Below are 13317 nucleotides of genomic sequence, written 5' to 3'. Positions count from 1 at the left end.
GTCTCCCATGCGCACGTGTGTGACAACATATATATATATATATACACACACACACACACACACATATATATACTGTATGTAGGTTGGTACTTGTAGTACGTGGTTGGGCCACTAGGACGATCTAGTTACACTCCTCACAAGTCAGTCTGCCAAGTGCCATCAGTCTGGAAGGTTGTGCTTGTGTTCAGTGAATTTTGTAAAAGTAGTTTTGTGCAAGGGTCATTTTTTAATGATGGCCAATTATCGTGGGCAACACGCGGCAGTGAAATTTTGTTTTCTTCTTGAAAAAAGTGTTGCAGAAACTATTGTTATTGAAACGGTATGACAACCCTGAACCACCCACCCTACTTACCAGAGTAGCTCCGTGTGATTTCTTTTTGTTCCTTCGGATGAAAAAAGACTTGAAAGGAAGGTGTTTTGCTGATGTCGAAGAGGTAAAACAAGAAATGACCAGAGCATTAATGGGCATTACTTCAGACAAATTTAAAAAATGTTTCAAACAATGGAACAAACATTTAGATAAGTGTATTTCCGCCAATGGAGAGTACTTTGAAGGAGACAAATTGTAGTTTGTACAGAAAATTAAATTAAACATGTTTTAAAAATATCTCCGGTTATTTTTGGGTCCCCCCTCATGTATATATATATATATACAGTGGAACCTCGGTTTGCGAGCATAATTCGTTCCTGGAAACGTGCTCGCAATCCAAAGCACTCGTATATCAAAGCGAATTTCCCCATAAGAAATAATGGAAACTCAGATGATTCGTTCCACAACCCAAAACTATTCATATAAAAATGATTAATACAAAATATAAAGTAAAATACATATTAACCTGCACTTTTACTTGAAAAAGAATCATGGCTGGTGTGAGTTTCTAAAATCATGTGGGATTCCACCCAACAAGACAACACGCGGAAGAGCGTCCCAAAGCAATCGCAGTCTCCCAGCGCTGTAGCAGTTCGCCGTATAAGTGCATCCAAAAAGATCGCAGACATGCTATAAGCGCCTGTCGTCAATGGGTCATACAAGGAACATTATAAAGATCCCGGTACAATAAATAACAGTGCTGTTGCTGTTTCAAGCTGAATAAAGCTGGTGTTAAAGTACTGAGACTCAGCTTCGTGCTTTGGGGAGCAAGATGGGGACTCGCACTTCACAGCACACACACGCACAGTCACAATGCTGTAGTAAACAGATATTGACTATATGATTGAGGCACACAGACTCAGATGGAGAATAGGAGACGATTGCCAGAGAGAGAGAGAGAGACGCGCTGGGCATGCGAGATAAGGAGAGAGAGAGAGACGCGCTGGGCGAGGCAGCGAGCGAGATAAGGAGAGAGAGAGAGACGCACTGGGCGAGAGAGAGAAGAACCATCAGCTCAGTTGTGTTTACAAGACGCTCAGCAGACAAAGTGTATGCATACTACTCGTATTGCAAGACATCGCTCGTTTATCAAGTCGAAATTTATTAAAAATTTTTGCTCGTCTTGCAAAACACTCATAAACCAAGTTACTCGTAAACCGAGGTCCCACTGTATATATATATATTTATACATACACACACAGGTCCATAAATATTTGGACAGAGACAACTTTTTTCGAATTTTGGTTCTGTACATTACCACGATGAATTTTAAATGAAACAACTCAGATGCAGTTGAAGTGCAGACTTTCAGCTTTAATTCAGTGAGTTGAACAAAAAGATTGCATAAAAATGTGTGACAACTAAACCATTTTTTTTAACACAATCCCTTTATTTCGGGGGCTCAAAAGTAATTTAACAAATTAAATAACTGGAAATAAAATGTTAATTTCTAATGCTTGGTTGAAAACCCTTTGCTGGCAGTGACAGCCTGAAGTCTTGAACTCATGGACATCACCAGATGCTGGGTTCCCTCCTTTTTAATGCTCTGCCTGGCCTTTACTGCAGCAGCTTTCAGTTGTTGTTTGTTTGTGGGCCTTTCTGTCTGAAATTTAGTCTTCAACAAGTGAAATGCATGCTCAATTGGGTTACGATCAGGTGACTGACTTGGCCATTCAAGAATTTTCCACTTCTTTGCTTTAATAAACTCCTGGGTTGCTTTGGCTGTATGTTTTGGGTCATTGTCCATCTGTATCATGAAACACCGCCCAATCAATTTGACTGCATTTAGCTGGATTTGAGCAGACAGTATGTCTCTGAACACCTCAGAATTAATTCGGCTGCTTGTGTCCTGTGTCACATCATCAATAAACACTAGTGTCCTAGTGCCACTGGCAGCCATGCACGCCCAAGTAATCACACGGCCTCCACTGTGTTTTACAGATGATGTGGTATGCTTTGGATAATGAGTTGTTCCACGCCTTCTCCATACTTTTTTCTTGCCATCATTCTGGTAGAGGTTGATCTTGGTTTCATCTGTCCAAAGAATGTTTTTCCAGAACTGTGCTGGCTTTTTTAGATGTTCTTTAGCAAAGTCCAATCTAGCCTTTCTATTCTTGATGCTTATGAATGGTTTACACCTTGCAGTGCACCCTCTGTATTTACTTTCATGCAGTCTTCTTTTTATGGTAGGCTTGGATATCGACACGTCTACCCCCTGGAGAGTGTTGTTCACTTGGTTGGCTGTTGTGAAGGGGTTTCTCTTCACCATGGAAATGATTCTGCGATCATCCACCACTGTTGTCTTCCGTGGACGTCCAGGTCTTTTTACGTTGCTGAGTTCACCAGTGCTTGCTCTCTTTCTCAGGATGTACCAAACTGTAGATTTTGCCACTCGTAATATTGTAGCAATTTCTTGGATGGGTTTTTTTCTGTTTTCGCAGCTTAAGGATGGCTTCTTTCACCTGCATGGAGAGCTCCTTTGACCGCATGTTGTCTGTTCACAGCAAAATCTTCCACATGCAAGCACCACACCTCAAATCAACTCCAGGCCTTTTATCTGCTTAATTGATAATGACATAATGACGGACTAGCCCACATCTGCCCATGAAATAGCCTTTGAGTCAACTGTCCAATTACTTTTGAGCCCCTTAAATGAAGGGATTGTGTTTAAAAAATGCTTTGGTTGCCTCACATTTTTATGCAATCGTTATGTTCACCCATCTGAATTAAAGCTGAAAGTCTGCACTTCAACTGCATCTGAGTAGTTTAATTTAAAATTCATTGTGGTAATGTACAGAACCAAAATTAGAAAAATACCTAACTGTGTATATACAAACATCCTGACTAAAGTGTAAACTGGCCAGTAAAATTTTAAAGCTCACAAAAACCATAAGACCTGTGAAGTTATTGTTTGATATGGACAGCAGATAGAGATGGTTATTTAGTACATTAATCACCTTGTTAACATGCTGTTTGAAAGTTGTAGTATAAATTAAGTACACACATTGTTTTTGCAAATAACTGCCACAATATTATTACATTATTAGTGCATATTACTACACATACTGCATGTTTTAGATAATGAATTACATCATTTGTTCCAAAATGCACACAAGTGCATTCTAAAAAGAAAAATGAGTGACCATATGCATATTTAGCATTTTACTTCAGCTTTACATAACAAAAATGTAGTGGACAGAGTATTTTTATCAATATATTATAGTAATAAAAGAGTTGCAACTAACACTAAGGAAAAAGGGAAATGCTGAAAAGCAAAAACTGTTATCTCTTCAGAAAATGCTGTATTTTGCAAGGAAGAGATTGTTAAATATTTTAAAAGTATACTCATATGAAGAGTATATATAAAAATAAATGCTTATATTTTAAAAATTTTGCTGGCTTTCCTGGCTAAGAAAGAATGCCTGAAATACCGCGTATACCATCGTTATCTTGTTGCTCATTGCTGCATGCTCAAAGTTCATTCCACAGGGAACTGGGTAACATTTCCAGGCGACATAACACCAGCCCAGCAGTTAAAACATTTGAGCTGAAATCTGCCAGAATACTTGCTGACCGGAGGGTGAAAACTATAATTCTGAGTAACAGTTAATGAACAAGTCACCAGTGTTAAATACAGATCAGAATTTAGAATATATCGTATCACTATGACCCTCACGAGCAGAAGCAATTTCAGATGATCAGATGAAATCACAGAATATCAGAGAATATCAAATAACATAAGATGGAATGAAATTAGTTTTGTTTTAATTTTCTTTTCTTTTTTTCTTAATGTTCAGTCAAATGTGTAGTCAATGAACATAAAAGCCAACAATTTCTTCACTAGGATTGATTGCACTAACTCGTTATAAAGCTGTTGATTATGAAAATTACATAATAATAAATACATAAAGTGATGACATTGGAACTTTGAATATGAAGTTCGTTTGCAATAAAAAATGCCAAACAGGGACAGCATGTGGTAGTATGTTGATATCACATGTCAGGGGAAAAGATAATGAATTTAAGTTGGATATTATGATAATGGCAGCAGAAAATGAAGAAAGCAACCACATGAGCTGTGATCAACTTGAAATGTGGTAAGATAAACACTACAGCAATATAAGTCAGTATTTATCGCTTTATTAAATTTGGGGGTTATATGATCCAGCCACACTTAAGTAATAATTACATTGAAACACATGGATTATAAAACAGGTACTACAGCTATTTAAGTCACAACTAAAACCATGAAAGTGAGATGCAGGCTGAATTCAGTACTTCAAGTATTCCAATACGTCACTTTTGCTAAAGCAATGCATTGTCTCTGTCCAAAGAAACATTATCATGTGAATTCTCTCACTTCTCAGACCAAGATAAATTACTTTTTGCTGATTGTATCAGAACAGTTTATATTCCTAGGGATTATTATTATTAGAAAAAAATAAAAAATCTTTTTAAATAAAATTTTGGCAATGTGATTGATGTTAATTGATGACCCTCCCTCCATTTTCGCCAGAAGAATTTATATCATAATAAACAATATCCTCTCAGAGCTCCTGTATCTTCATCAGCATATTCCTTAAAATGTTGCAAGGTCTTCCAGGTGAGGATGATAGAGATTTTGTGGTAAAATCGTTATAATTGCTAATTGTGGGGCAGGAGAGTGGTGACATGTTACATGATGTTTAACACATGCAAGTAACAATTTCTCTGTCATTATACACTTGACTATAATAACCCTGTAAAACTATATAGTTAAATAAATGCTTCTTTAAGAAGTTAGACCAAATTGTAACCTCAACAGAACTCAAAAGATGAAAATGGCATGGTGTGAGTTAACTTTCAGTGCTGTTACTAAGTTGCAAATATTCATACAATAAACATAGGGAACTGGCGGATTTCCACTGTCAGGTATGTGAGCATAGTGAGTGTTTTATAGGGTTGTGCTGAGAAAATACAGGGAAGGATGTAACAGCCGACCTCTTACCCAGCCGGCAGCTACAACTCCAAGACCTGTGGCCTGAATAAATTACTGAGGTGAATCTTTTAAAATCAAACTGTACCTCTAACAAACACAATTTTTCCCACAACTGACGGATTAAACATAGGCACACAAAAGCAGATACATAAAATTAAGTGAATAATTATATTAAATGAAATAATAACACAAAATACAAATTTAACACACAAAAAAATATATAAATAAATAAATATAAATATGTATATCCCTCCACAAAACTAACAACGTGACACCATATATACAATAACCAAAATCCTCCCTTGTCCCAGTAACATATAGCAAACATAAAACACAAATAAAGATAAATGGATACGGAAATGCCAATGATCGTGAATTTGAGTCCGAGTATAAAACTGTCCTGAATACGGATGACTGTTCAACAGATAGGTGATGTGTTTGAATTTCCCGGAGACAAAAATGGAGCAACCTCACCGTGAATCCTCAGCGTGTGGTGGACAATGTAGTTCAACCCCGGGGTCTCTGACGATGATTGAAACGATATATGTCCGTCAGAACAAAAAACAAACTGGATCCCAAAGCGCAATGTAGAAAAATAGCAGGCACTGGTGGTTCGTGGTAATGAATTGTGATCTCCTTCTTTCTCCTTCCTCCACCTCTGTTCCCTCCTAATTGGTTATATAGTGATGAGCGGGCTGTACTTGATTAATTATTTGTGAATTTCCCCTTGGGATTAATAAAGTATCTATCTATCTATCTATCTATCTATCTATCTATCTATCTATCTATCTATCTATCTATCTATCTATCTATCTATCTATCTGTGAACAGGTGCTTTCCATCTAGGGGGTGCGGTCTACCTCAATCATCCGTTCCCTCTGTAATTACAGGGACGACATTCACTGCAAACAGGACAATGGAAACAAAACGCACTCAGTACAAACATTGAAAAACGCTATTGCTATGTAGCCCCGCTACAAGGATATCATCTCTGTTAAATGTTCCATCTGTCTCCATAAAGTGGACGAAGAGAAAAACCCTGAGGACCACTGACGCCATTTCCCCAAAAGCTAAAAATCCTCCTTTTCTGTCCTACACCATATATATTCTCAATTTCCTCCAGAATTCAACAATCACTTGACGAGAATCTAAGGAGGAATATGAAGCACCAAACCCTAAAAGCCTATCTTTTTTCCACTGCATTTAATGACAATGATGTAGCAATTACTGCTACCTTTATTTTTTTAACCCCTCAACAGAGATTGTGATTAAACAAGGATTTCCAAATAATGACAACTCTCATTTGTGTATCTATGTTTTCATTCAAACAACAAAACCACTTTTGCTTAGTTAGCCATGCGCTCTGTTCAACAATAATACTGTCAATATAACCAGCAATCCAGTGGTTCACCATTTATTCAATATTAGCTGTGTAAGCACATACTGTAAAAAGCCTGTTTATATTGAAATTGTCAGAAAAAAAACTGAAATATAGAGATGTTAAGTAATTGAAAAGAACTACTCTGGGCGTGTCTCTCCTAGGAGGTTTTGTTTTGCCGACGTGCTCGCCTCGCGCGTGTATTAGCAGCTGGAGGAAAAGTAAAAGGGATACCATTTTGCCGATGTGCTTGCCTTGCTTGTTTATTTGCGGCTAAGTGAGTGACTCTTAGATCTGAGGTTTAATTTTGGCGACGTGTTGGCCTCACTTGTGTATTAGTGACTAAGTGAGTTTCTGTTTCCTTGGAGGTGGAGCCCTTACCCCGACTCCCCCTCTCACTTCCAACACGGACAGACACACACACTTCCACGCATAGATATTTATATATAAGATAAGGAACTAATTTAGGGCTACTTTGAGCAGCGTTGTTTAAAGCTGATCCTTTGGTTAGGAGATTACAGTTTGTGAACTACCCAATCTCACCGAGATTGCACAGGTGGTGAACCAGCTGTGGGTAAGAAAGGCTGCATAGATCTGTGGTATCCAGGGTGAACATCTCAAGGATGGTGGAAAGGCTGTCCTCCTTGCATTACAAGCAATCTTTGCTTCCATTTGGGAGATGAGCATCATCCCAAGTGACTGGAATATGGGACTTGTCATCCTTATATGAAAAGGGAAGGGTGATCTCCTGGATTGCAGCATCTACAGGGAGACAACACTGCTCTCAGTGCTGGGTAAGGTCCTTGCTAGGGTCATTCTTAATTGTATCTCTTATCATTTGCTAACCAAGCAGCAACCAGAGCAGTCTGGTATTGCGCCTAAGAATTCTATCATTGACCACATCCTAGCATTGAGGGTTCTCATCAAGTGCAAACAGAAATATCAGCAGAATTTCATTACAGCCTTTGTTCATTTTCATAAAGCATTCAACTCGGATAATTGAGCTGCCCTGTGGGACATCCCGAAACTTTGTGGGATCCCCATGAAATTGCTGAATATTATGCTCGGCCTGTACACTGGCACTGTGAATGCTTTTAAGAGTGGAAGCAGAACCTCTGCATTTACCAGATGTTTCTGGGGTTTGTCAGAGGTGTGTTTTTGCTCCTACTCTGTTCAAGACTTGCATGGACTGGGTGTTGTACATGGTCGTGGGGCCCAGTGGGTGTGGGGCATCTGTTAGTGAAGAAAAATTCACTGATCTTCACTTTGCTGACGATGCTGGGATTTTCGCAGAGTGGATGGAGGCTCTGATTGGAGCACTTGAGAGACTGAGTGTGGAGTCCGAGTGTCTGGGGTTGCTAGTGTCCTGCATAAAAACCAGGATCCAGGCCTTTAATGACCTCTTGGACAAAGCCATTAACAGTGTGTCTGTCTGTGGAAAGAATGTTGACCTAGTCAAGAGGTTTATTTACTTCAGCAACATGCAAGTGTCTGGTGCTTCGGTGTCTTGTTGCTTCCTTTTGCTATATGGTTGTGAGACATGGACACTATCCAGTGACCTGAGTTGAAGACTGTCTCTTTGAAAAATCCTTGGCTACAGCTGGTTTGACTCAAGGAGTCCCAAATAAATGATTGTTGTGGACCCAAGTGGCTGGAAGAGTCCAAGTGGATGCCCATATAACACTTATCTGCGGCAGATAGCTGATCATTTCCAGGGGGTGGGACATGTGTCTGGGGATTTGCCATCCAGGATCCCAAGCTATGTTTTCATGTGGTGGATGCAGCAAAGTGCTCTACCAGTGCTGCCTATATTGACCTGACCAGCCTCATTTTCAGTGTGATATTGAATCTAGCTTTCAATGGTTTGGTGATTTTGATTTCCTTTAATTGTTATTACATCATTTTGTTCTTAATGAATTACACAGTATTACTTAATAAAGATTTTCCACTTGAATATTCAGTTCATCGAGATCCAATGTGTGATTTAGGTGGTCCCTTATCTTTTACCTTAATTTTTTTGAGCACTGTATCTAAGGAAAACTAATACAAAGTAATTCATTTACATTTAAAAGTCTTCTGTATATTCCTCTCCTTTTTACTACTTAATTAAATTAAGTTTTGCAGTTTGTCCATATTTTTATAAACAGTAGAAATAATGACAATAAGTTAATCTATACTAATAAAAGGCAAAGCCCTCACTGACTGACTGACTGACTGACTGACTGACTGACTGACTCACTCACTCACTCACTCACTCATCACTAATTCTCCAACTTCCTGTGTAGGTAGAAGGCTGAAATTTGGCAGGTTCATTCCTTACAGCTTACTTACAAAAGCTGGGCAGGTTTCATTTCGAAATTCTATGCGTAATGGTCATAACTGGAACCTACTGTATTTTTCTCCATATACTGTAATGGTCTTCCGCTCCATGGATGTGGGGGGCGGAGTTGCGTGTCACATCATCACACCTCCCACGTAATCACGTGAACTGAATCTGAACGCAGTATGTAGAAAACAAGGAAGAGCTCCAAAGATCGCTGAAGAAAAACGCATACAAGCATATTCATAAGTGCAGCTACTGCGGAAACAAAGCACGGTGTAAACCGTAAGCTTAAATTAAGTTTATAGACACGCTCCCGCTGCCGTTTGTCATGCCTTCAACGAATACTTTATTTGCGAGATACAAGTTTAATGAGAAGACACGAGGTATAAACGAGGTTCAAAAAACACACGACACAATTGACAAGGCAGGATAAGATTTAAGAATATGCTCCACGCTGAGCCCAACAGCTAACGTGGTCTTGCGGAAGCAACTTTGTCATGCTGCCACCAAATACTCACAGAAAAATCCACAAGTTAATACACACGCTGTCTCTAGAGTTTCTCCACACTCAATGTATTCCTCGCATCCCCGTTATACCCTCTGATCTCCTATTTCAATTCAAATGCCTCCAATTTCCACTAAGGCTCTGCTTCGCGATGACAAGTAATAAGTTTCAGGGACAGGAAAGGTTGCCATTGATTTGTGGCAAGATTGCTTTTCTCCTGGACAACTCTACGTTGTATTCTCAAGAGTGAGCTCGCGCAGCTTCGTCATATTACAACTGAATGCTGAACTGACAACGTGCTATATAAAGAGAACTATAACAATCGTAATAAACGAACAATAAAACAGCAGAGAACCCGTGGATTAAATAAAAAGGCAGCTTCCTTGGCGAAGCATGGAAAAAGGATGGCCTTATATGTCGTTCGTTTATAAAGCAGCGGAGAAGCTGTGTAAAGGCTGCTTCACAAAAAAACAGTGGAGCACCTTATATGAGCAGGCAGTCAGCTAAAGAAGGGAATCAATAAATATCTATAATCGTAATAAACAAACAAAAAATAGCGTACAAGCCGCGGATTAAATAAAGGAAATGGGTACCTGAGCAGTGAAGTAAGTCTTAAATAGCTATACAATAACTATAACAATCGTAATAAACGAACAATAAAACAGTACAGAACCGTGAAGCAAGGACAATGGACGGCCTTATATGGCGTTCGTTTATAAAGCAGCGGAGAAGCTGTGTGAAGGCAGCTACACAAAAAAACAGCAGAGCACCACACTCTGAATGTCTTCCTCGCATCACCGTTATACCCTCTGATCTCCCATTTCAATTCAAATTCCTCAAATTTCCAGTAAGGCTCTGCTTAAAGATGACAATTAATAAGTCTCAGGGACAGACCCTACAAAAGGTTGCCATTGATTTGAGGTAACATTGCTTTTCTCCAGGACAACTATACATTGCATTCTCAAGAGTAAGCTCAGTGCACAGCTTGGTCATATTACAACCGGAGTGCTGAACTGACAACATCGTATTCAAAGAGATCCTTAACAGATAGTTATTGGTATATTTTCCCTAAGTTTAAAAAGGTTTTCTTTTCTTCTTAATAAAATTTTAGAAGCAGTACTTCGCTGCTGCGAAGCACAGGTATTTTGCTAGTATTTATATAAATACTGTAAAAAAAGAGGTTTTTAATGAAAATATTATAGATTACCTCATGTGTCATTCACCCTGGCAAAAAAGAACAAAAATAATGTGCAACTGGGGATCAACCGAGGTACACATTTTCACTCTGGGGTAACAGGAGGTATTGTCACAAACGGTATATTATCTTTCTCCAGCTGACAACCCAGTGTGGGCACCCAACCCTGGGTATGATGTCTAGAGCAGTCCCTGTCCCTTCTATTTTGATCAGCATTTTTCTTGTTGTGTCTGCAGGCACCCTTTTGCTTTTTCTTTTACTATAATTAAATGGGGCTACCAGGTTGGTACCCAAAAGATTCTTGCTGCTTCGATATGGTTCCCTAATACAGGTGACAAAACTTAATCAGTATTAATCTTTAGTTAGTCTTAGGGCTAAAACTGGAAATACAGTATATACAAAAATATCAGTAAGACTGGTTTTGTGACCTGGGCAGAAGAAATACATAATATGGCTGAGGAGTTTACAGTCTGTTGACAACCATTTTAATAATGGAGGTGACTGACAAAGAGCTAATATATTACACCAACTAGAGTTTGCATTTAAGAGTCTCCAGCTTGCTAAGAGACTGAAAACAAGCTATAGTGGAAAACCTGTAAAACACAGTCCTTCTTTTATTGTTGCTATATATTTCAACTACTTTTATTAGCACATGGTATCTGAGAGTGTAAATGACATAAATGTGCCTGAAAAAAATGATGTAACATCATGAAGCAGGCAAGAAGAAGTGCAACAAGCTCCTCTGTGGAATTTGTCAGAACCAACTTTAATGTAAGTGCTGCTTCAGAAACAGTAAAATGTATATAAAGTTTAAAAATAACATTAAAAGAAATACAGTCATATACAATTGTCAATAGCTAACATATTTAGTGCTGCAATGCTGCAAAGCATTGTACCCAGGCATATGGAGATTAATCAAAGGGAAAGCAGCAGTTTCATCCATTCATCCATTAAGAACTCCACATAATTCAGCTCAGAGTGACAACCACATCAGGAAAATATCCTGAGCAGGCCTCATGCAAACACTCACACTTAGTCGGTCTAGTCTATCTAGTGTTTTATACGTAATTCAGTCTACAGATCCATGTTTGTTCAAAGTGAAGTATGTTCTTCTAGAGATATTGGAAATACAGTATAAGCATACATGGTAGGATTCAAAAGTAATGAGCCTCATTTTGTTCTGACACGAACGTACCTCGCCGCGCGCCCCCTGTTGCCAGTGATAGCGACGGTGGGTGTTGGCTTCACAACGCAACGCCTCCCACTCTGAGCTTTCGAAGCAGTAGGATCGGCCTTGACGGGAACCCCTTTGCGGTAGCATGTTACACGGCGGAATGGAAAGTTCATTAGAGCAACGGTACGCGATCAAGTTCTTCGGAGTGAAGGGGATCATCCACTACGGGTTTGTCCCGCAAGGACAGACCGTGAATGCTGCTTACTACTTGAAAGTCCTGAAAAGGCTGAAAAGAAGTGTCGCACGCAAGCGAAGGGACATCAAGGACAGATGGAAGCTTCACCACGATAACGCACCCAGCCACACCGCCTTCATCGTGAGCGCCTACCTGGCCCAAGTTAACGTTCCTGTGGTCCCCCAGCCTCCCTACAGTCCGGATGTGTCGCCTTCTGACTTCTTGTTTCCGCGCTTAAAATCAGCACTGAAAGGAAAACGCTTCGACTCGATCGAGGACATCCAAGCAAATTTCAAGGCAGCCCTTGCAACCATCCCAGAACAGGCCTACGTGGACGCCTTCGAGTCATGGAAAAGCCGCCTACAAAAGTGTATTGACGCAGGAGGTGCCTATTTTGAAGACTTTTAATTAGTTGTACCGATTTGCTCAATACATTAGTCTTTTTGAATAAAGGCTAATTACTTTTGAATCCTACCCTGTATTCTCAAAGCCTTTATTTGTTATGATTTTGCCTTTTCTTTTGAATCTGCAGAGAAGGATATTTGGTGTCCTTATGCCTAAAAAAGCAGCAATGGAATCACATTCATTACCTTTCGCATGACCATTAAATAACAGTCTCATATTCAAATTTGAACGCTGGCTTCTTTAAGAATTTCTTCCAATGTAAGCACTGTGTTGGCATCAATTGCTTTGGTTACTTTAATTCATGTGAATTATTGCAGATATGTTAGTAGCAACGAGATCAATTTTTTATCTGTTCATCTACCCATTCACTAAACCCTGCTTATTCCATTGTAACAATACAAGGAGAAGACAAAACCTATCCTGACTCGATCAGTCACAAACACACTCACATGCAATGTGAAAGATAATAGTTCATTCATGAGAATAAAGGAAACTAGCATAGTGGCTCCCAGCTGTTACTTTACAATAAATTCTTCAACAAGACTACAGGGACATGGTTGGAAACCTGTTAAGAGCAGATTTCACACAAATGCTAGAAAATGTTCTCTTCATGCAAAGGACCATAGATACATGGAATAAATGACTAATTATTAGAGTGGAGAGTGGGATATTATGAACCTTCAGATCTCAAAATATTGTTTGGACAATATAAGGGAATGGGATGGATAAGCTTGATGGTCTGAATTGCCTGTTC

The 13317-nt window shown here is 39.2% G+C and overlaps 1 pseudogene; it reads right to left on the bottom strand.

The window, feature by feature from the left end:
* LOC120538196 overlaps window positions 1-12070 on the bottom strand; it is a 38151-nt pseudogene extending 26081 nt beyond the window's left edge.
* Window positions 12071-13317: the final 1247 nt, after the last annotated feature.

Source organism: Polypterus senegalus, chromosome 10 (assembly GCF_016835505.1).
Source record: "Polypterus senegalus isolate Bchr_013 chromosome 10, ASM1683550v1, whole genome shotgun sequence".
NCBI lineage: Eukaryota > Metazoa > Chordata > Cladistia > Polypteriformes > Polypteridae > Polypterus > Polypterus senegalus.
The sequence above is the reverse complement of the archived record's forward strand: the minus strand, read 5'-3'. Positions and strand labels throughout refer to the sequence as shown.